This window comes from Asterias amurensis, chromosome 7, assembly GCF_032118995.1.
Source record: "Asterias amurensis chromosome 7, ASM3211899v1".
In the NCBI taxonomy this organism is placed as follows: Eukaryota; Metazoa; Echinodermata; class Asteroidea; order Forcipulatida; family Asteriidae; genus Asterias; species Asterias amurensis.
In genome coordinates this window covers 9,906,835-9,929,916 of record NC_092654.1, presented here as the reverse complement: position 1 = coordinate 9,929,916, position 23,082 = coordinate 9,906,835, and the positions used below count along the sequence as shown (strand labels likewise).

General features: G+C 36.8%; 1 protein-coding gene across 2 annotated transcripts in view; it reads right to left on the bottom strand.

The window, feature by feature from the left end:
- The window catches only part of LOC139939427 (band 3 anion transport protein-like), a 115,407-nt gene extending 94,119 nt beyond the window's left edge, over window positions 1–21,288 (bottom strand). For both annotated transcript variants that reach the window (XM_071935324.1, XM_071935328.1), the window contains exons 1-2: window positions 21,171–21,288; window positions 15,925–16,103 (exon numbers count right to left, since the gene is read on the bottom strand). The gene's annotated coding sequence lies outside the window, so the exon portion shown is untranslated. The remainder of the gene's footprint in view (window positions 1–15,924; window positions 16,104–21,170) is intronic.
- Window positions 21,289–23,082: the final 1,794 nt, after the last annotated feature.

Below are 23,082 nucleotides of genomic sequence, written 5' to 3'. Positions count from 1 at the left end.
CAAAATCAACATTAACTTAAAGGGTGAACTTGCACTGTCCAATAAAAAAACCAGATTTTCAAATAGGATAATAAACTGACTGATCTTCAATTCTAATTAAAAACGAAAGTACTCTTGGTTCATCTTCAACGTCATCTGTGTTTTTCTCAGAATACCGATCTTTATGTTTGAATTGAGGTAAACATAACAAGATGCAAGTGTCTTATTAAGTCTGCTGTGAGATAACAAAAGCAAAACCTGTAAAATTATGTAAACACTGGCTGTTGTGTTAGATTGGAATGTTGAAGGATGCTCTGTTGAGAATGGCAAGCATTTTAAGATCTTTAAAATCAAAAGACAAAAATAAGCTGGAATTTCATTCAATTATCCTCATTTGTCACCCTGTCCTTTTTTGTGACTCATGTCAGTATTCTGCCCAAAGCCCTCTCTGTCACCCTTAGTCTTTTCTCAAGATGCTTGGTGGTTGAGAATGGCAAGCATTTTAAGATCTTTAAACCTAAAGACAAAAATAAACTGGAATGCTTTTTTTGCCTTGGACTTGACTCAAGACTTTTGGTGGTTGTCCATGTCTTGGCACCATACGACCGGCCAAGTATGATGCACTGATCAAATACCTGGCTTTTCAGGGATAAAGGAAGGGTGTGGTCTCAGAAGACGTAGCTGAGTGTGCCAAACTTCATCCAAATTGGATTCTTCTCTTTAATTCCTCTCCTGTTTCGTTATTGAAGGTGATCTTCTTGCCCAGATAGTTGTAGTGGTTTACTATCTCCAATTTTTTTTCCTGGACTGCTACTTTGAAGTTTTCAATATTGCTACTCACATGACCCTCTATTTTCTTTATCATATAGAAAGGTTTGCGGTAACACCATATAATGACTATCTCATGAGTTGGGTTTTTTTTTGTTGAAACCGACAGTTCTTTTCAGAACCATCCCAACTCATTAGAGATAGTCATTAGATTGTGTTACCACTAACCTTTCCATATTGTATTTCCACCATGCAAGGTTTCAAATCCTACTTTATATTCATGTTAAGGCTGGCCTACTTTCATCTGCATAATAAATAATTCCACTTTATTTTAGGACAGTATTTCCATGAGAATATTTCTCAGATGGTAACAGTACCTACTTTACAATGAAACATACAGGTCACAATTCCTCAACAACTTTGTTCTGATCACGAATTGAAATGTAACCAAGCCACACTGTAAATCAGTTAAACTCTAGATTTTCAGTAGGGCAGGTGCTAGGAATTCTAAAGAACAAGAAACGCACAGAATTCAATCTTTGTAAACACTAGAGTGCGTCACAGCCTTTCACCTGGAATTCCTAGTTTCTGCCATGCATTTTAAGAAGCTTGGGCTTTGAATATGCCAATGTCAACTTCAACAAGGTACTGAATAAACTGCACAGGGTGATGAAAGGGTGGATTCAATCATATTGATTCACAGTAACATTGCTTAGTTCAACATTCTAACTATCCTTATTTCAATTGCTTTAAGAAAGTTTGAAAACAACATTTTACATTTTTCAAGATATTGATTCCATAGTTGTCTATCTTGATTTGTCAAATACCTTAAATTATTGTCAAATTTCTTAAATTTAAAATAAGAGTTTGTTATAATTATAGTTAACGAAATATTTGTGCTTTTCAAGATGTTGTCTATAGTTTGTGATATATTTTAAAACTAGTAGTAACTTGCCTTTTTCAATCAGTTTAATTTTGTAAACACTAAAAGTTTCCCAGTGGAATTGGTACTACTGTGTAAGGTTCTCCATGCTTACTACACCAAGTGCGCTGCGGAATAATATTAACTGATAGCAATGGTCAGTTAAAGTGCAAGCGTATTATACAAAAGATATGGAGCTGATTTACAAACAGATAGCGTTTAAGGGCTCTGAAAATGTAATGAATCAAACACATTTAGAATTAGCTTTACAAAAAAATAATTTAAAAGCAGGTGTCATTTTGGAGACTGGGCCATATTTCAAGACATGATATTTATTGGCAGTGCACCGTACCCCGTTAATTGAGTCTTGTTAATTCATCTGCTGGCAAATCACACTAGGCATTTTTAATTAAAACGTCAAGCGTTGGTCCGTCTTATATTTCCTTCTGCTCATCGAAGGTAGCTTATATTGCCTGCCTGCATGCTCCTCTTCAATTCATTCCTTTTTTTGCTCATCAAGTTGCCCTCCTGTCATGTTCTGTTCTGGGTTTTTTATTTTTATTTTTTATATTTATTGTGTGCTTTTTGCTTGAATAATTATTGTTTTCGTTATTATTTTGATTGGTTCATTGCTTTTTGTTTAACTTTTGCTGTGCTTGTTGATGTACTTGTATTTGTTGAGGTCAAATAAATAATAATAATAATAATAATAATAATAATAATAATAATAATAATAATAATAATAATATTTCATCACACCAGTATTCCTAAATATTTGGCTTAGAATTGACGACACAAGTTTAACTGGTGGTTTATAAGAAAGAGCAGCATCATACCATCATGTTCTAGGAGTGTAAGTGCAATGGCACTACTCACTCCATAACCTCACTCATATTTACAGACTCCTTATAACCTTTTTCACCTTACAATTTCAAGTTGGTTTAAAAAGAAATATAAAACAACATAAAATAAAACAAATTTTTAAAATATTTTTCAGCGAACATCTAGCTTTTATTTGCTTGGATCATGTAACAAACACATTCTCTAAAACTGTTTATAATGCACCTCTTGCTTGTTCTTTACTCTGGTTGGCTGAAACACGGTTCCGTAGGGGTGAACTAATATAATCTAGTGATCCCGTGTGCACATTTTGCAGGAATAGTGCTCGCTTGGTACTAGTCTTTGAAAATAGTGCCTGGTTACAGCACCCTCTCTTGACTTGAACCGTGAACAGCAACTACAAAACTTTTTTTTCTTTTTTTTTCTAGATTTCTGTTCTTATTTCACATTGAAGACATATTGACTGGTATAATTCGATAACTAGTGTACGTCTATTCCCCCTCGGGCTCTGCAGCCACTGACACAAGATTTGACCTACTTGTGCTCAAACAATAGCAACAGCAAGAGCTTAAAAACAAACTTTTGTTCTGAAACTTCTGTTACGTAGTAATCTTCAATGTTTTCAATGTTAACAAAGACTCTACAGTTCCAAAACAAGCCCATATGTTTGTATTTCTTAATAACTTTTCCTGAAAATAAAGGAGTAAACAAATCAACAAGATAAGCAATGCCAAGGCTAGTGTGGTTACACAAAAATGAATATTCTTTAAAGGATTAACTAGTCTCAAATCATATGCTCCCAAGATATTCCTTTAAGCTCTATTACACACCCTACAAATTTACCACCTGTCTTTATATAAAGAGACACACTTTTACATCACCTTCCCCTCCCACTCCCATAAACAAATACTTTCAAATTTATCAAGGTTTTCCGTTGTAATCAGTTGGTGCTTCCTGACAGCTCCTACACAAAACAGCAGCCTTGATTGACTCTCCAAAATGGGAAGAAAAAGAAAGGGAAAAAAATAGTGAAGAAAAATGTAGAGTTTGGAAAAGAAAAAAAATCAACGCCCGATTTTATTGACTGTTATTCTTAGCCGGAAATTGAAATGACATTTTTATTTGGATAGTGCATACTCCATTAGAGCAATGTTTACCTAGTCTATTTGTATGATGAATGATTCCTCAATGAAGCAGGTGACATGCAAATCAAATTATGATGTTTCAGCCACTTACTCTTATAGTCGTTGTGATGTGAGATAATGTTTTACCTGTAAGGCACACAATGTACGTCCCTGCCCAGGGCTCAATTTCACAAAGCACTTAGATTCATCTTAGACGAGTTGCCAATGTCACCATAGTGATTTGTATTGTGACAAATAAGGGTGATTCACAGTTAAAGATCAATATTAGCTCTTTGGTTGTTATTAAAGAGCGAACCTCAGTCTACACTTTAGCACTGACTACTTTCAACAATTGGTAATGTGTGATGAGTTGGCAGCTGCAGCTATATCTGCATCATTGTGCGTTGAAGTGTGCATAAAATAACCTGTAATGCTATTTTGCTGTAACTCAATTTCAGACTTTAATTTCCTTAAAACAAGTTCTTGGCTGCCACAATTTAAGAAAAAGAAAAGATAACACATGTAGTATCCAGTTTAATGTAGGAGTACATTTTCACGTAATAAAAGAAGAAGATTGTTTTCAGTTTTTGAGATGAAAATATGTATTTTGCCAAATGCTTATAGCACTGGGAGATAGCATCAGCAAGCAGTGCAAATGTGAGGGCGTGTTGTTTGATAAGTGGGAGCATAGTCCTCTAAGGCTACCAGGGTGTGAACGATAAATTTGGTAATTTTAGTTCATTGTTGGCTACTGAGTGTACGCATCAAGGAGGGCGCTATACAATCTGTCACTGAAACCGGTTTCGTATTATGTGACCGTCACAAGTAAAACATCCACCGCACTCAAATAACTTCTGTTTGTATTAATCCTCTGTCAAAGAAAAAAAGCTAAATAAATCAACCTTATACCAGAGAAAAAGCTTCACTTCCACAAAGTCCAAATCTACTTCAAAATCAAAGAAGAAATTCCAACCATGCTATCAAAACATTCTCGAAGCATACTTGTGAAAGATTATAACTATTTGATCGCTACATCAAAGTTTCTATTTGTTTTCCTAAGTGGGGTAGGAAAGTACTTGCAGAATTATGTGCATTTAAATAGGTCAATCACGATTAAGACTGACCACTGCATAAATAAAAGCTAAGCACCATTAGCACCGTCTGATGCTGAAATATTTCAGCATAACCTTATATCATCAGTGCAACTGCCGTGAGTTGGCATAAATATTTTTGTGATTTATAAATGCTATAGCTACAAACCTCTCTGCAATGTTTAGACTCTTCCTATCATTCAATGTTTTCTCTAATTGATATATACGCACCCTCTGACATCCCAACAATTAATCCACAATCTCATTTCCATTTTTTATCATATCGACCATGCCAGGTTTAGAATGTGGTCTGGTGGAGTGACGCTGTGCTGTTTATATTAGTTTTGCTCACTTCCATTTTCATGCGTGAGTTAAGAAGAGAGATAAATATTGTTGTAAGAGAGACATATAGCTCAGTGGTATTATTGTAGTCACCGGAGTTTTAGGAATCTCATTCTCAAGAGTTTATATATCGTGTGAAAGCAAACAGTTGTACTTTCCGTTCTAAGTAGGGTCAGCCTTATTTCTTTGCAGGCCTGGAATTTCATATTTGAAAGGGCAAGGCCATTTTCATTTTGCAAAGGGCACTTCCATTGGAAAATCTTTTAAGTTTATGGGAAACTTTTGAAGGGGCTCCAAAGCCAAGACCAGGGGCAGTTGAGGCCAAGACCAGGGGCAATTAAGGCCATGGCCTTTGTAGCCTTCATGTAATGCCAGGCTTCTGCCTTTGTTTGCTCTAGAGGCATTGTATGGAGTCTTTCCTTGAAAAGACCAAGCTGTGTCTCCACAAATCTTAAAGCTTCCTAACCCAGATATTACACTACATAAACATTGGCTTGTATGTTTAAATGTTGTTATACATAAGTTGGCTAATCATGTTAATCCGGTAGCTGTTTGTTCAAATCCTGCGCTAGTCAATTTGTCTTTTTTCAAATCATTAAAAACAAGTTACTCATCGGTCAGTTTCCCTAGTGGCTTTTTATTTGATCAGTTTTTGTTTGTTCACAATTCTCTCCTCCACCAAAAAGATAAATAGCTGTTAACAACATCCATTTCCTTAACCAATTTCTCTTTCACTTATTCACCATTCCATTACCTACCTCTCTTGTTTTGTTATGACATGGGATACCCACTCAGAAAATTGTGTAAACAGTGGTTGAGTATCAATCTTGAAATTTACAGCAGAGAGAAGGGAAGAAGGGGAGAGAGTCAGCATGTGCTGAATAACTATTTGACAGTGTTACTGTTTCTCTCATCTTGTTCTTGGCGAGAATGTAAATTACAAATAAGAAACGTGTGGTGTGGTATGGACCGGAGGTTGCTAACAGGCTGATGTGTGTACTATGAAGTAACAATTTACTTTGTAAATCTGTGGTACGGAATTCAGATGAGGATGTTTGATTTGGGTGAGATCCGGGTACTTAGCTAATTTGTAAAATTAATGCGGAAGACTCAAGGATTTTCCTTTGATATTAGAAATTACATTTAGACCTGACTATAACTGACTTAGATGGTAGTTAAACTGTGTTTAGTTTATGATCACCAATTCAAAATAATTTTGTGGGTAACAAGTAACATTTTCAAAATTTTCAAAATATATATTTTTAATACTTGAGCCTTAAAGTAATGTACGGTTACACTTTGAATTTACAGGTACTTTTTCAACCAGTCTATTATAGTTCTCTATTCAATAGTATAGCTGTTTTTCTTAATGTTTTAACGAAGCGCACTTTTTGACTTTCATGTTCAACCATTCCCAAATGCAAGGTAGATATAAGATGCTATGAATTATTGGATTTTCTTCTTTTTTCTCTCTCAACATCATGTTATTGATGTTTCGTTCGGAACTCCATGTAGAATTTTGTGCTGTGACATACAGTTTTGAAGAGGCAGACAGCATTTATGTGATTAAACTTTCTACACAATTAAAGTTATAGAGTCTCAAACCTCAGGCTTATTGGAACTGTTCCATGGGGAAGTGAAGACTACTTACTGATGCTTTCTGGAAACACCGACTCCGTTGGGAACAAGTGTTATATTCCTTGCATTAAAGGCACTGGACACCTTTGGTTATTGTTAAAGACCGATATTTTCACTTGGTGTATCCCAAATTATGCATAAAATAACAAATTTTTGAAAATTTGTGTCAAAACTGTGTCACTTCAGAGGGAGCCATTTCCCAAACATGTTTTATACTATCAACAGCTCTCCATTGCTCGGTACCAAGTAATTTTTATGCCAAGTATTATTTTGAGTAATTTAGTTACCAATAGTGTCCAGTACCTTTAAGAAACATGAAGTGTTCCTTCAAGGATGCTACAACATCAGGTGTTTTTATTAGGAGCAGCAGATGTTCCAAATAGGGATGTTAGGTGTTCCTAAAACGAATGTTCCATGACTGGAGGACTTTATAAAAGAATATTATAGATGCTCTTTTTTTCAACAGCTGGTGTTCCACATTGAATGCACTTTACACCATGTCCTCAGTTACTATAACATATTTTTAACTGAATTAGGTATGAGAAATGCTCTGTTCCAGATGGTCAATTTATTCAGGGAGTTTTCAACCCTAGCCTTAAACGAAAGGAAGAGAATGCTGTTTTTCTTTCAAACATAAGGTGACCTAGATTTCAGCTAGGTTCAGGGGAACATAAAAATGGAATAGAGAACTTTAGTCAATGATCCACGAGAGTTTTTCATTCAGTTTGTTCACCATAAAATTCATGTTATCACTTTTTCTTTAACCCTCAGACTTAAGGTACTGCCCATGAGTCTATAATTTCAAAACAAGAATGTATGCAACAAAATAAATTAGATAAATAATATTCAAAATATTATTGTACACATCCCTTTTGTGTCACATCACTCATTTATCATCATAAAAAGTGTTGAATTACATGCTGGAGGGATTGGGGGCTCCTACTGAATTAATAATGCGGAATCAATATTCTTTTACTCTCTCACTGAGTTAAAATGTAGGGCTCAATTTTGACACTGGATTTCAGGCTTCAGGTAGCCTTGCTCAAGGCAGTCGAATTATTCACTCCGAAAAAAGACTGCCGCTGTATAAAAACCCAGCCGTATCCACTGTGCGTAAAACCCAGCCGTATTCACTGTGCGTAACATCGCACGACACGATGCCCCCGTACACTATCCGCATGCGGAGGCCGTCAGGCCGACAGCCTTGTAGGATCTGTGTCGAAGCCACTGACCTCATTACTATAATAAGCGAAGAGTTCCCACGGTCAGCTCATTACCATAATGCCCGCGAAAGACGAGACATGTTTACCTCACACACCACCACCACGGACGCATGATAGGGTCCAAAGGTCGTGATAAGGGAAGTGCGTGATTGGACGTCAAAATGAATAATTCATTTGCCTCACATCCTGTGTTGTCTGATAGGTCTGACAAACGATATACATATTCATGAGCTGCATACTAGCATATCCTCGAGCCCCCCCAATTTCGTCCACTATTGGAATTTTTTCAATACAACACATTAAAACGGGAAGATACAGATCCGACAAGGCTGTCGGCCTGACGGCCTCCGCATGCGGTTAGTGGTGTACGAGTGCGATGACTTGTGTGAACAGTATTCGTGCGATGTGACAGTGTGTATACGGGTGGGTCATTCGGTGTGATCGCACACACCATGCACAGAGTATACGGCGGGTGGGTTTACAGCTGCGTCTTTTCGGAGCGAATAATGCGACTGCCTTGAGCAAGGCTAGGCTTCAGGCCAATGATTGAGTTTAGCCCCAGGACACTAAACTCAAGACTGGTGAGTGCTGTGGTCTTAGGTTTTTCAGTTGAATATCGATAACTAGATAGACTGTGTGAAATAATTTAAAAATTCAACAATTATATTAAATTTTTGACTTTAAGTCTGATCTAACTGTCTAAACAAAGAACAATTTACTAAGCGGTATTTGGACCAGTGGCCTCCAGATTACCAGGCCAGGCACTCTACAAACTGAGCTATCTAACCCTATGTTGGTAGTGTAATGTACTGCCAGGGTCCTTGTTTGCTCTGTAGCCAAACGCAGACAGAAAAACAAACGAACTCAAATTCCGTTCAATATGAAACACACTGATTTATTTAATACTGTGAGAGGGACAACTTATTCCATGCTCACTCACTGAACTCAGCATTTGGTCTGTCTACACATCTTAATCACACAATACATTGCTAGAAAGGGCGCCAAAACAACGCATCCGGTCAGCGCACAATTATCATTTTGTTGTACATTGTTATACAATATCAATAATTCGTCCAATCACTAAACAGTTCACCAAGAGTTCAAGCCAGCTGCCATGGGAGCGTTGTCCTCCAAGATCCGGCGGGGCCACTCCAACACACCGGTGGGGCGCACAGTTTCAGTTTGTTACAGTAGTCTCCCTATTTTGTCAATTTCTTTATTCGGGGGAATTTGATATCAAAAATAAGAGTAAAAAGACCCAAACTAGGCCTAATGATATTATGCAGTGTAAGATGTTTTCACTAAATTCTGGGCAATTGTGTTGCTCCACTTCATAGGTTATTTCCATCATTTAGGCTTTTCCTCAAAACCATACTCCTTACAATAATAAGATAACACTTTGAAAAGTAAATGCTTTTCCATCTAACATACAAACTCTTCCTGTCAAAATAAACCACACCGACAAAGTTTCATTTTTTACATCAGATCCAGAGCGAGAGGAAGATAAATAATTTAAGATACCCCTGGTTAAATAAACCCATCACATTGCAATGCGCTCCGTTAACAAATCAATACAGGGTTGGCATCCCGCCTCACCTAGCATACTTAATCATTGCATGCCTCACCAGATACAGAGTACCAATTCACATTCCTTTTCAATCAAGGTTTCTTTGCCCCCAGGTTGCGAAAGTCGATCGCTGCGCATTCTCTCAAAACCCAGCAAAAGAAAATACAAGGGAATAAGCAATCTGCACCGCCCTCTTTGTATTGAACGAAAGTGCGCATACACACTTTTTCTGTGGAACTAAGGCTTTAGATACTGTGGGGCAAGTTGTGTATCAAATAGGTGTATCAGGTTAGTTGGGCAAGTGTTTGGACACTCAATGGTGTACTTGGATACCTAAATTACCTGGGGGTGTTGTAAGCGTTGAACCAAATATAGAACATGATAATTCACTGAGTAAGCAATATGTGTAGGGAGGTATACCATACTGGAATTTAATATTCCAACAAGACGGAGAGGAAAAAATCAATGGCTTAAAGATATCAACATTTATTTCCAAAGCTTTATCAAAGGTTTTCAAAACAGTTATTTTCAAAGGTTTTCAAAAAATGCAAGTTTGTTTCCTCCTAAAGCTATCATTGTGTTTAATCTATTTTTCTAGGCGATGGTAAGGTATGGTTGGAAAGTGTATCACCATAAATTACTTTGCCCTTAAGACACAAGAGTTATCCAGTATGAATTGATTTTTCTTCAAATGAGGTTGGATTCAAGCACAGGTCTTGAGGGCTTAGATTCTTTTTACCTCAATCCAGATCAACAGATATACATTCTTGAAATTAAATTTTACAAGATTTTGATCAACCGGAGACGAGTTTTGAGCAAACCAAAGAGTTATGTTGAAGCCATAAAATTGATAGCTGAATATGCTTTGTATCTATTTGCTTGTCATCGAAGTAAAGTTCTTAATGTTGAATTGTTATCTTTTATTTTCATCTCTGAAATTATAAACCATTCTGAAATGTTGGTTAATCAGGAATTATTGCAAGACCAAGTGAATTTCAGGTACAGTTTCCTAACAAAATACTTGACAAAATACATGCCCGACATCATGTAATTCTGAGACTTGCTATACACACCATCTGAATACGAATTTGTGTATTCATGGCACAGAATCCAGGGATAGGTATTAAAGCATAAATTCATCAGTTGTTAACCCAAAATAACAAGCATCACCAATTATTTATAAGATACTAAATCATGTAAAAGGCTGCGAGAAATAGTAACACCTCTCTGTGCAGCGTTCATTCACATGTTAAAAGGTCTGGAATAAATTTGATATGAATATAGGTCTATCTTAATTTAAACATTTAAAAGCTCCCTTTTCAACTGCAAATTGGCTTGTTTTATTCTAGCTATATTGGTTTATATGTTGATTAGAAGTGCTTAAATTTCAGTTTATTATGGATTTTGACTAACCTTTTTTTAGAAATAATTTGCATACTTTAAAATGATCAAAACCTTATCTGAAGTGTGAGGATGGATTATTTCAGCGTGCAGCATTCCTTTGAACACATTTTGTTGACTTGTCGTCCTCTGTTTAATGCATTGTTGATTTGTTTTGTCCTAGTCACAGGCCTGGGCTAAACACCACACTTTTGCCGAGTCAAACTCAAACAATTAGAAAATTATGAATTCAATTCAACAAAAGAGCGACTAGTAATAGTGCAAACTTTTGATTTAAGTTTTACACTGGTGTCGGGGAGGTCTTCCGTGCTACACAGTATAGCTGCACGATGTGGTGACAAATGTCGCACTCTTGCCACGTCCAATCGAGTTGAATTCTCAGTCAGGCGATGCTCTTTGGGAGCATGCACATACGTGTACAGTTTTAGAAAAGCATTTTAAGTGCATTATCGTCTAATAAAATGGAGGTTCTCCGTAGCTGGGAGTACTGACTGGAATAAACAGAACCTGTAATTTTTATGTAATATATTTTGTTTGAAAATCTTTTAAAATGCCACCCACTAACAATGATACTTTTTAGGGAAACAATCCTCAAGACTTACAACAAACAAATTTAAAACAAAATATTACCAGAAGACATGAAAAACAGAAATTTATTAACACACAGATCCATAAAACTAGAAAAATCTTCTGACAAATAACGAGGTCGATTCAGTGATGGAAATCTGCTTCGGAGTCCCGTAAAAGCAGCATGTGTATTTTTTTTCTTCTTCAGGACTCGAAAAACCACTGAGTATTCAGCAATTATCATAAACTGGAGTAAAGTTAAAAACCAAAATAAGATTCTTCATCCCTGATGCAACTATTGCATCAATAAGACAGTGTGCATGCACATAAATTGATTTGAAATTAAATGTTCAAAGGGTACTCACCCTTATGTTCTCTAGACCACATAGAAATGCACTTCTTCACAGCACAGCAATAATGATTAATATGCTAAAATGCAACTTGATCTCTTAAACGTTTGCCAGCTAAAAGGGTTTGGACGAAAAAAGTCTCAAGTTACGAGGGAACATTTAGAATAAGTTGTCACATACTTGAGTTCTGCACTGGAAATGAGCAAGCAGTCTATGCGCTCTTTACTATGCCAGTCCATGTTACTGACATAAAGACCTAATGACAATCTATGACAAGCCCTATCATCTGTGATCTTAGCTAGGCTTGCCTAGCTTTACGAAGATAGAGTTGCACGCTCCGTGAAGTACCTCCTAAATGGGTAATTATTTGAAGGAAGCTGAAGGTTAATTAATTCTGAAAACTGGAATTTCATTATCTGCCTGTCTGTGGTTGGTATATAATTCTAAACATAATCAATGTACTGCTAAAACAAGAACTGCAAAGCGCTCGATATCGATTAGTGGTTCTGAAGGGAATAAACAAATAGAGTAAAGGTGAAATAAGTGTCAGGTCTATCTGAGCGCATCTCCAGAGAGCTGTCCACAGAAGGTGAATTGAACCAACCCCAGACCTAACTATCGTATCCTAGCAAAAGCAGGACATAGTGGAATCCAGGTTGATGTGGATTCTATTAGGGATGAGACAGAAGTTATGCTCGAGGGAGCTCAAGGATTGATTTGAAAAAGAAAAACAGAAGAATTAAACATCTTTGATCTTCCATTGGAATATTTTCCACTTCTGGTCCTACTGATGGCTTCACAAAATAGAAAAATTGTATTGTGGGATGGTGGTGGGTGGGGGGGGGGGAGGCATTCTCTCTCTAACTTTTCCCCCAATTTATTTTTCTCTGATTAAAATCCAAAGACTGTGGTGTCGTGGCAAGCGGCGATCTAAGGCTAATTTATTTTGTTAGACTAATTTGTCCCATTCAAAATAAGCATACATTATATAAAGGATTTGAGCTTCATGACTACCTGCTACAAAACATTGGATGTGTGAAACAAACAAATGGCCCTCATTGAGATTTAAACCCAAGACCCATAACATTCTGGGCATATGCACAGCGGTATTTTTGCTCCTCCAGGTTTTTTCCAAGAACCACATTTTTCTCTCAGTGTTGCATGGATGGTGCCTATAATCACCATAGATTAGTGAAATAACAAAACATGGGATGAGAACAAAATGTTTGGCTTCATTTTATGGATTAGGCACCATACCAAATCAAAAAAAATGTGTTTCTTACATGCTACAAGACATTTCAAGCTACCAGGTCTAAAAGCAGATGTTCCCCACCGGTCATTGCATTTCTCTTTTGAACTGTAAATGTGAATATAAGTACTTGACAGCAGACGCCTTTTCAATTGCACTTGCCGGACTCATCACACATATAAACACTCAAACACCCAAAGGCATTAATCTAGTGTCTGAGAAAGGCGTTAAACAACACGCTGGCAGAGCGAAGTCATGCTAAACCTCCAGGGTTCTCCATAGGGTAAAATCATGTCCGGGCGCTAAACCAATCCTGCACTATTATCAAATTGCGCAAACCATTCCTGCACTGTTTTCAAATTGCGCAAATTATTCCGTATCTATCGGCATATTGCGCACACTACTCCTGTACTATCGGCAAATTGCGCAAACTATTCATGCTCAATTAGATAAGCCAATTACACAAACCACAAACCATTCCTGCACGATCGGCAGTTGCACAAACTATTCCTGCAAGATCGACTGATTGTGCAAACAATTTTGCGCAAATCATTTCAGAACGAACAAAACCACTTCATGCACGATCGCCCCCCCAAAAAATCGAGTTGCAAACTTTATTCCGGGTATTTTTCGATCTCTGATCGGTCTCCTCATACCACGTAAACTTGATTTCAAGTCTGAGAGTGCGGTAATTTCTCTTCAGCGACGTAGAATTTTCCCGTAGATTTGCTACCACGCTCTAAATACGGATGTTAATTCACGAGAGGGCGCTGTTTCAGCCAATAATATATCAGGGCGACTAAACCGCATGATTCACAGACTTGGAACCAAGTCTAAATACCACGCTGTTGTCAAATGGTAATCAGGATCCCCTGCATGCGACACAGAGAAAAATGCACGCGTAATGCCGTTACGAATTAGCTGAGATCTGGGTACCAGTCTTTGCACACTATTATTATATACAAAAAGGTAAGTGATACAGCGCATCGAACGGTGGTTTGAGTTCGTCGTGAAGTGTTTTTCAATTTTTATTGTCCGGGCGCACAATGATTTTGTCCGGGCGCGGCATTTTTTGTCCGGGCGCGGCATTTTTTGTCCGGGTGCATTTGGTATTTTCAGAATTTTGTCCGGGCGCAGCGCCCGGACAAAACCAAATGTGGAGAACCCTGAACCTCACAAGATTGTCATGCTAAACCTTAACAAGATTTTCAAACCAGAGAAAAATTAGCAACTCGGCATGGAGCAATAAAAAAAGTCACTGAAAGAATTAGCAACGTTAGATTTTGATTTCTAAGTTTGGCACAGGCTAATTCCAGGGCCCAATTTCATGGCTGTGCATATCGCCAAATTCGTCGCTCATGATCATGGATGACCGCTCTCCGCTTACAGCCAAGCCCGACCGTTCTGCACTCGCTAAGTAAATGAAGAATATCTAGTATTGTGGAGTGGATTATGCCGGGCAAAAGCCAAAATTCCCTGCCACCCGTGAAATACGCTTGACGTTAGCGCAGAATTTCCTGCTACGCGAACGTCAATTCTTCGCTTTCAGTAAGCAGGATGGGAATTGGTATCTTCATCAAGGTATCACCACCTGTATTAGTATAGTGTGCAGTCCCCCATGATAAGACTGCCTGGCTTAGACCATGGACCAACTCATCAGCTTCACTATGCTATTTCATACACAAACTGTTCACAGTTATATAGTGACCAACTGTTCACAGTTATCTGGCAATCCAATTATGTCATTGTTATGTCTGTCACAATTGACATTCCCTTTTAAACCATGGCCATTAAGCTGCTCAAGACTTGTGCCACTTATCCTCCAATTATCAGCTGCTAATCCCTCTATTGATACAAAAAGACTAGATTAGCTTGGTATTTACACAGTTTACAATTGACACTAGTGCATTACAAGAGCACAATATGTCCACTTAGAGCTGTGAAAGCTATGCCTATTTGCAGTTTGTCCCTTTATAAACCTGAGAGACCATTTATAATAGCCAATGCTACAACAAATTCTGGTGGGTCAAACGAAAAAAATAATAATCAAAATGATGTACATCTATATTGATAAACAAAATGGAAAAGAAAAAATACCCAGCTGGCCAAGACCACATTTTTATTCCTGCTTAAACTACAAAGTTGTTTGTTGTCAAGAAAAGCTTTAGACAGATTGTGTTTAGTCTCAAGTTCCCAAGTAAAATAATAATAATACAATTTAGACAGCCCTTATTACTGCTGTTTTTTTAAGCACATTACCTTAATTACAAAGCGGTGAGACTTTTTAATAAAGATTTGAATGAATCAGTGGAGGAAGCTTGACGGATGTTGAGATGGACATAACAAATCTCTGTTTTGTGTAAAATGCAAGACTTTTTAAGTCTTAGTGTTCTAATAGGGTTTTTCTAAAGTACACCTCACCCAGAATTTGTTTTAAACTAAACGAGCAAAGAAGAAAACATAAACCTGGCAAATATATTAAAGAAATTCAACAATTTCATTCAATGGTTTTTGTTTGTTTTACTTCTTATTTGATTGGCTTGTTCCTTAAAATATATAAGTTATTAGTGCAAGAAATCCTGTAGTGATTTATTCATAACAAAAGAAGCTCACATTCTGCTTGTATTATGTAGCACCTGTTGTGTACTATAAGTTGCTTTAAGTGTGGTTGCACCTTTAATGCAGGCAAGCATGCCATGATGATGTACCCCTTGATGCAATATATGTTATAATCTCTGTATATATCCCTGCACATCACAAACCTTAAATCATTTTTTATAGAATCAGTCATGGGACATCGCAATAGCTCAATTTACAATCAACTATATGTATTTTAAAAAATATTTAAAAAAGAACTACTTACCTTTCTTGACCTTTAAGATGCTGGACTCGCATCAACTCCTACTCCACTAATTTAATTTGATGAAAATACAGTTTGTTGAGTATTCCCATACGCCGCACAGGCACTCAAGGCGAGTTCTCACTTTCCTCTCCAAAAGCACAGATTCCTGTTCTCAGTGTATGGTTCTCTATTCCACTGAACTGCAAGTTGGAAATTGAGAGCTGTTAAACCACCACTCCACAATTAATGTCACAAAATGTATGAAAATCGTGTCTATTTCTCAAACTGCTTTAGAATTTTTCTCTTTAAGAGTAGTCAAGATTAGACTTGGTTGATTCCCAAGTGCCGAATAAGCACCACAAAGGGTCTGTAAATCCACCACTACTGCCGACGATAAAGCTGGAGCATCAAAATTGCTGCGCCACAAGATTGCCAATGGATTAACGTTAAATATGCTATAGCCTGAAGATATACCACCACTCAACTTAGTCTGTGGTTGCAGACTGAAGATTTAGTCTTGTATGAGTTGAGACTGCAGTGATGACGAGAGCATTTAAGACTGATCAAGTGTGGGACACCGTCCTGTGGCTCAGTGGGAAATCAATTAAGTCAATATCAACATAAGCAGCTCAGATGACCAATGACCATAAGGAAAAACGTAGCGGGTCCATGTCCCATACATAAGCAGGAATTCAAGCATCATTAGCAATCATCAAGGAGAGCTCCAGCTTACCAGAATATGAGAGCAATTCAACCAAGCATCCTCTTGATAAATGGAAATTAAATTTTCATATGTAGAGCAGTGCAGTGAGGTGTGCATCCATAACCATTAAGGCCTGTGTTTCAGTGAGAATTTGTTCTCTATGTATACAGGGAACCCACCAGCAAAAGTGAGAGTGGGGTACCCATCATGTCAAACAGTGGGAATTCAATCTGTATGGGTTTTATAACTCGAACATGTAACTGATCCTGTACAGGGCCCAACTTCGTAAAGCCTGTAAGTATAGCAACCAGGTAAGCGCAGATCAATCTTACAGAAAACTGGTGACTAAGAGAACCTCCATTAAATTTACATTGTTGCAACTGTTGCAATATTTTCTGCTTAACAGCTTTATAAAATTGGACCCAGATATGAAGGTATGGGGTGCAAGGGGTGTCCTAAGCAGAGGTAGGATTTTAGTCATGTGACACCTGGAAGAGGACACACACATTACTCTCCGTTTCTCACAATGAAAATGCCTCAAAAAGGTTAAATCACTTATCAACATGGATTATCTCAACTTTTTGAATCTGCTGAAGGAAATTAGTTCTTTTTCAGAATTATAATTATCCTGTTCAATCTTGTAGAGAATGTTTCATATTTCTTGACCCATCAAGGAACCGCTTCTTTTATTTGTTTTAACAACAAACTCTCAGCATGATCTACATACTGCAACTGATTTAGTAATTTTGACAATACACATGAAACATTTCCTCCTTCATCTGACAGTAAAGGTCAGTCATTCAAAAGATACATCAAATCCAGACAACATAATGGCAACCAGAAAAGAGGGGTTTACCAAACAAAAGTACAAATAACAGGGAATACTTTAAAAACACTTGCTGAAAAAAATTTGATATATCAAATTGTACTGCAATAAACAACAATTTAATTACAGTTTGCTAATTTATGCCAAGTGCCAAGTCGAGACCTGTGTTTTAACATACAGACAAATAAAACTTTATTACTCCAGGCACAACAATGCAGTCAAGGCTTTTGTTGAAATTGGCTCAAATACATCAGTAAAGCTGATAATCTATTCTACCAAACAGATTATCCACAAAGTTTTTGAAATAAAATATGTTCAAACCTCAAATTTTTGATTGTCAAAGTGCGTATAGTTTTATTTTTTTGTTTTTAACAAAAGGGCATTTATGAATGGGAATAAGAGTAGTGACTTGTTTTAAACGGCCGTTTTAAACCTTGCAGGGTCATGGCTGTGCGGTAAAGGCCCTTTATCTTTTGATATTTGAGTGAGAAATTACCTCATTCTCGAAAACTGCGTTACATCAGAGGAACCATATCTTACAATGTTTTATACAACAACAGCTCTCCATTGCTCAATACCAAGTAAGTTTTTATGCCATTTTTAAAAGTATATCACCAATAGTGCCTTTAAGCTTTCAATAAGTAATCTGTTTTGATTTCCCATACTAAAAAAATAACGGAAAATACATCTATTTGTGATCTTCTTATCATTGCCAATGCATCCTATCATGTAAGACTATCATAAATCCATTCATCTACACCGAAGAGATGGAGAAAAAACAGAAACCAACTTGTGAGAATCAAAGAGGGCTTCGCAACCCCCTGGGGGTATTCTGAATAGGACTGCTAAGCGGTTAATTTCCACCTCTGCACAGCTGGCCTTCCACCAACTACTACCCCCCCCCCCCCCCATCCATGTACACATAAAAGAAAACTAGGTCAAGTTGACATTTATAATTTACAAAGAGAATATTTTTCCCAAGGATGGTTCTCTTTTGAGATCATTATTTTTAATAAATTTAAGAGTGAAAGTATTACAGAATTCTAATAGTGTCAAGTGTTCAATAATTAAAAGCACTGGACACCTTTGTTGGTAAATGTCAAAGACCAGTGTTCTCACTTGGCGTATCATTCCCAACATATGCATATAACAATTCTGTGAAAAATTTGACTAAATTGGTCATCAGAATTGCAAAAAAAATAATGGAAAAAATAAAAAACACCCTTTATGTGATTTGAAAAGGCTTCAAGCCTTATCCTGATACTTCCTCAAAACCACAATTTGCCAATAATTCGATTAAAAACAAATCAAGCTGATACGGTAATCGTTTCAGAAATGGTATCGCGATTTTCGATAATGTCAAGATATCGTCCAAGCTTAATAATCCCAACATAATTATGCATATTATAACAATTCTGTGAAATTTTTTACTCAATTGGTCATCAGAGTTGATAATGAAAAAAAAAACACCTTGTTGAATTTGTGTGCTGTGCTTTAAAGTGATTGGACACCTTCTGAACAAAAACTAAAAGTTCACAGATTTACAGATAACTTTCCGGGTTTACAGAAGGTAATGATGAAAGACTTCCCTTGAAATATTGTCCATGAAATGCTTTACTTTTTGAGAAAAAATAAAAACAGTGATCAATTCTCGATATCAAGAATAACAGATTTATTTCAAACACTTGTCATGACACGGCGAAACGTGCGCAAAAAAAAGGGTGAGTTTTCGCGTTATTTTTTCCTGACTCCGATGATCGATTGAGCCTAAATTGTCACAGGTTTGTTATTCTATATATAATGATATAAAGGCCTACCTAATTGTGAAAGATCGCTAAAGTTGATTCAATTATCAATTTGTTTCCTAACTTTATAGAAGTATGTGTGAATTAAAAGAACTTAACACCTTGCCTTGTCAAAAAGCTCCCACCCCAAATGTCAGCCGACTATAAATGGTCAAATTTAAGACTGTTTAGACCCTTTTAAGAAATAGTTAATAAAGCAGGGTAAAAACAGCTATATCCTCATACTTAATTTTACTTTGTTACACTCAGCTTAGTTCATTACCTGCTTCTTCATTTCTTGTAAGAACTGCATTAATAAATTGATTCTATTAAAATGCTTCTTTTAAAAGGCCTTTAAAGCCATTATACACTTTCGGTACAGAAAAAAAAAAAGTTCACAGATTTACAAATAATTTACAGGGTTTACAGAATGTAATGGTGAAAGACTTCTCTTGAAATATTATTTCATGAAATGCTTTACTTTTTGAGAAAACATTAAAACAATATCAATTCTCGATATCAAGAATTACGGATTTGTTTTAAACACATGTCATGTCATCGTGAAACGTGCGGAAACAAGGGTGGGTTTTCCCGTTATTTTCTCCCGACTCCGATGACCAATTGAGCCTTAATTTTCACAGGTTTGTTATTTCATATTAAAGTTGTGATACACAAAGTGTGGGCCTTGGACAATACTGTTTACCGAAAGTGTCCAATAGCTTTAATATGAGATGTTTTGGTAAATTGTGATTGGATTGACCCCCTCTTCGATTTGGATAAAAATGCATCCACACACATTTCCAGTTAAGGTTTGAAACAGTTGAAACAGTTTAATTAAATGTAGCTGAGTCTAAAGTTGCCTTCATTATCTGGATAGTTTCTTCTCATAACCTTCTTTCAAATGAAACGCAACCTGTCAGTACTAACTTCCTGTTCAGTTCTATTTGAACAGGGGATGACTCTTCACTTCATCATGGTGACTGCTCAGAAAATATAATAATGTGCCCAGCCAGTGTTTAAAGGCATTGGACACCCTTGGTAATTGTCAAAGACCAGTATTCTCACTAGGTGTATCTCAACAAATGCATAAAAATAACGAACCTGTTAAAGTTTGGGCTTAACTGGTCATCAAAGTTGCAAGAGAAGATAAAGAAAAAAACACCTCTGTTGCACAATTTGGTGTGCTATCACTAACCAGGATGCCTTATTAAAGGGTTTAGGCCTGACGTCTATTAATATTTCTCAAAGGTTACAGCTATGTTACATCAGAGGGAGCTGTTTCTTACAATGTTTATCAACAGCTCTCTCCATTACTCGTTACTATGTTGTTATGCTACAATTATTTTTAGTAATTACCAATAGTGTCCAGTGCCTTTAAAGAAAAACAAGAAGGTTGTAAACAAAATTAAAACAATGTTACATAATTGTTTTCAACGGGCTTGTGGGGTCCATGGATGTTCATTTTAAAGGGATTTAAAAATTTAAAGGGATTTAAAGGGATTCAAAAAGTAAAGCATTTTCAAAAAGTAAAGCATTTCATGGAATAGTATTTCAAGAGAAGTTTTCACCACTACCTTCTGTAAACCCTGTAAGTTATTTGTAAATCTATGAACTTTAATTTTTGTTCTGTTCCGAAATTGGATGTTATAAAATATAACCAATGAAAATAATTTCACTGGTTTTGGAGCTAATTAACGACGGATAAATTGATGGCGACGTGCGGAAGATTATCCCATTATTTTTGTGTGTAATTCTGGTCGTCACATACGCAGCACCATTGGTCCACGGTGTGGGTTGTACCAATAAATGGGTCTGTACATCACCAACATGGTCCATGGATGTACTATAAAAAAAATGCACTAGAGATAAAGGGGTAGTCTTCTTGCCTCGACTTGTCAGTAAAAATACATTTGTATGTATTTATTTGTAGTGTTCCTACATTAGCTATACATACCTTCCTTTCGTCATATGGGTTCATATTTCCTTTTCTAAACGGAAAGGAATACTCTTCAATAATTTTCCTTAGACTTTGAGAGCTGAAGTTTGACAGCGATGACAGTGAAAACAGAGGGCGCTCAGTCAGGCAGTCAGTCGAGTCCTACACTGGTCCCCTGGTTTTATCCGTAACTTGCTTAACAGAACCAGTGAATTTAATGGATGTAATCATTTCATTGGATAAACGTGTGTGACGTAAGCTTTCTATAGCTGTGTCTTGATTGGTCCGCAGCTGCACTGTGCGGTTGTCTGCATGAATATGGTGAACAGTGTAAAAAAGCCCATAAAAACATTCTGTAATGCTTTTTATTCGGTAGCTAATTAATTAGGCACCCCTATAAATAGCCACACGCTTTTTTTCACGAACAATATGCCTTGGTGACGGAGATCCCGCTGCGGCAGTGTTGATCAACACTTGCTAATTTAGAATAAATAAATAAATAAAACACTCAAAACAAACTTTTACGAACTTTCGAAAAATATTCTATACCTTATAAACGCAGTGGACCGAAGAATGTGAGTCATTTGATCATCGAACTTGGCTCTTCTTCTGAAGGCGCGAGGTCGTTCCACGATCTAAAAGAAATGACGGTGTGGACAGAGATTCTGTTCCAATATACGGATAAAGTCAAACCGGATTTCTGGTAACAAACAAGTAGAAAAGCAGAAACTGCATTTTCACAAAACGTTAAATTTGATTTTCAGATGGCAGAAAAGAAGAAATTCATACAAAACAAACATAAAATCTACTTTTCTATACTGTTCCAATACTAAAAACGCAGATGGCCACTTTTTGTCCTCCATACTGTGTTTCTTCTTCTTCATGTTTTCATTTATTTTATTCCTTTTTGTTATTTCTGATGTGGATTGCTATAATGCGCGCTGTTTCTTCTTTGAATAGTGTCATGTTTCAAATAGTGTAGAATTATTAAAAAAGGCTTATACAGACCCTTGTCCAACGTCATTTTAAGAACATGCCGTCGATTTCAACAAACTCACCCAGGATTATACCTATATGACTTGGGACGAGTTATTTTCTGTATCCTCAAAAGCATTGAACCCATCATGTTTAGGACGAGTTACTCGTCCTAACTCGATAATAAGTAGGATTAATCCCAGCGCTTCGTGAAATCAGCTGCTGGGTTGGTTTTATTTAGTGGTCAGCGCTGTTCTCCTTGTCCGAGTGACCTCTATACGGACCCTTTTTTTTTAGGACAACAGGTATACAATAAGGCTTATAAAGTTGTAGAATACATTCTATGAAAATTACAAACGTTGCTTGCTGTTGTCCTTGTTGATGTTGTTGTTACGTGTTTACTTATAACTTCTGTGGTTGTAGATCATACAAAAAAAACGTGTCACACTAAACTTCACCGAAGCATTACGTAGTTGATAAGCAATTGCACTGGACACTTTACTGTCAAAGACCATTGCTTCCTTTACCTCGATACTAGATGTATCCCAACATTAGCTTCAAATCTGTGAAAATTTTGTCATCGAAGTTGCGAGATAATGTGGGCTTTCAGATGCCTAACAAGGGCTTAAGGTCTGATGTCTTATATTGAATTTAAATATTTGAGTGATAAATTACCCCTTTAGATTATAATAAATTGTGGCTGCTGCGAGGTTGTTACAGAGTGTGGCTTTGGGCTTCCAATCCTAAGCTTTTGTGCGCTAATTCGGTCAGGGCCACAGTTATTGTGTATTGGCCATGTGCAGTTTACTTTTACAGCTGCTGCTAACTTGAGTAAAACTAAGGCAGTGACGATTTAATCGCAAATTAAACGCAGAGTGGTCTATTTATAAAATTCTGTTTGTGGCCTACTTGTAGTTAATTTGCTTTTACGTGCAGCATGCATGGATTTACCGGT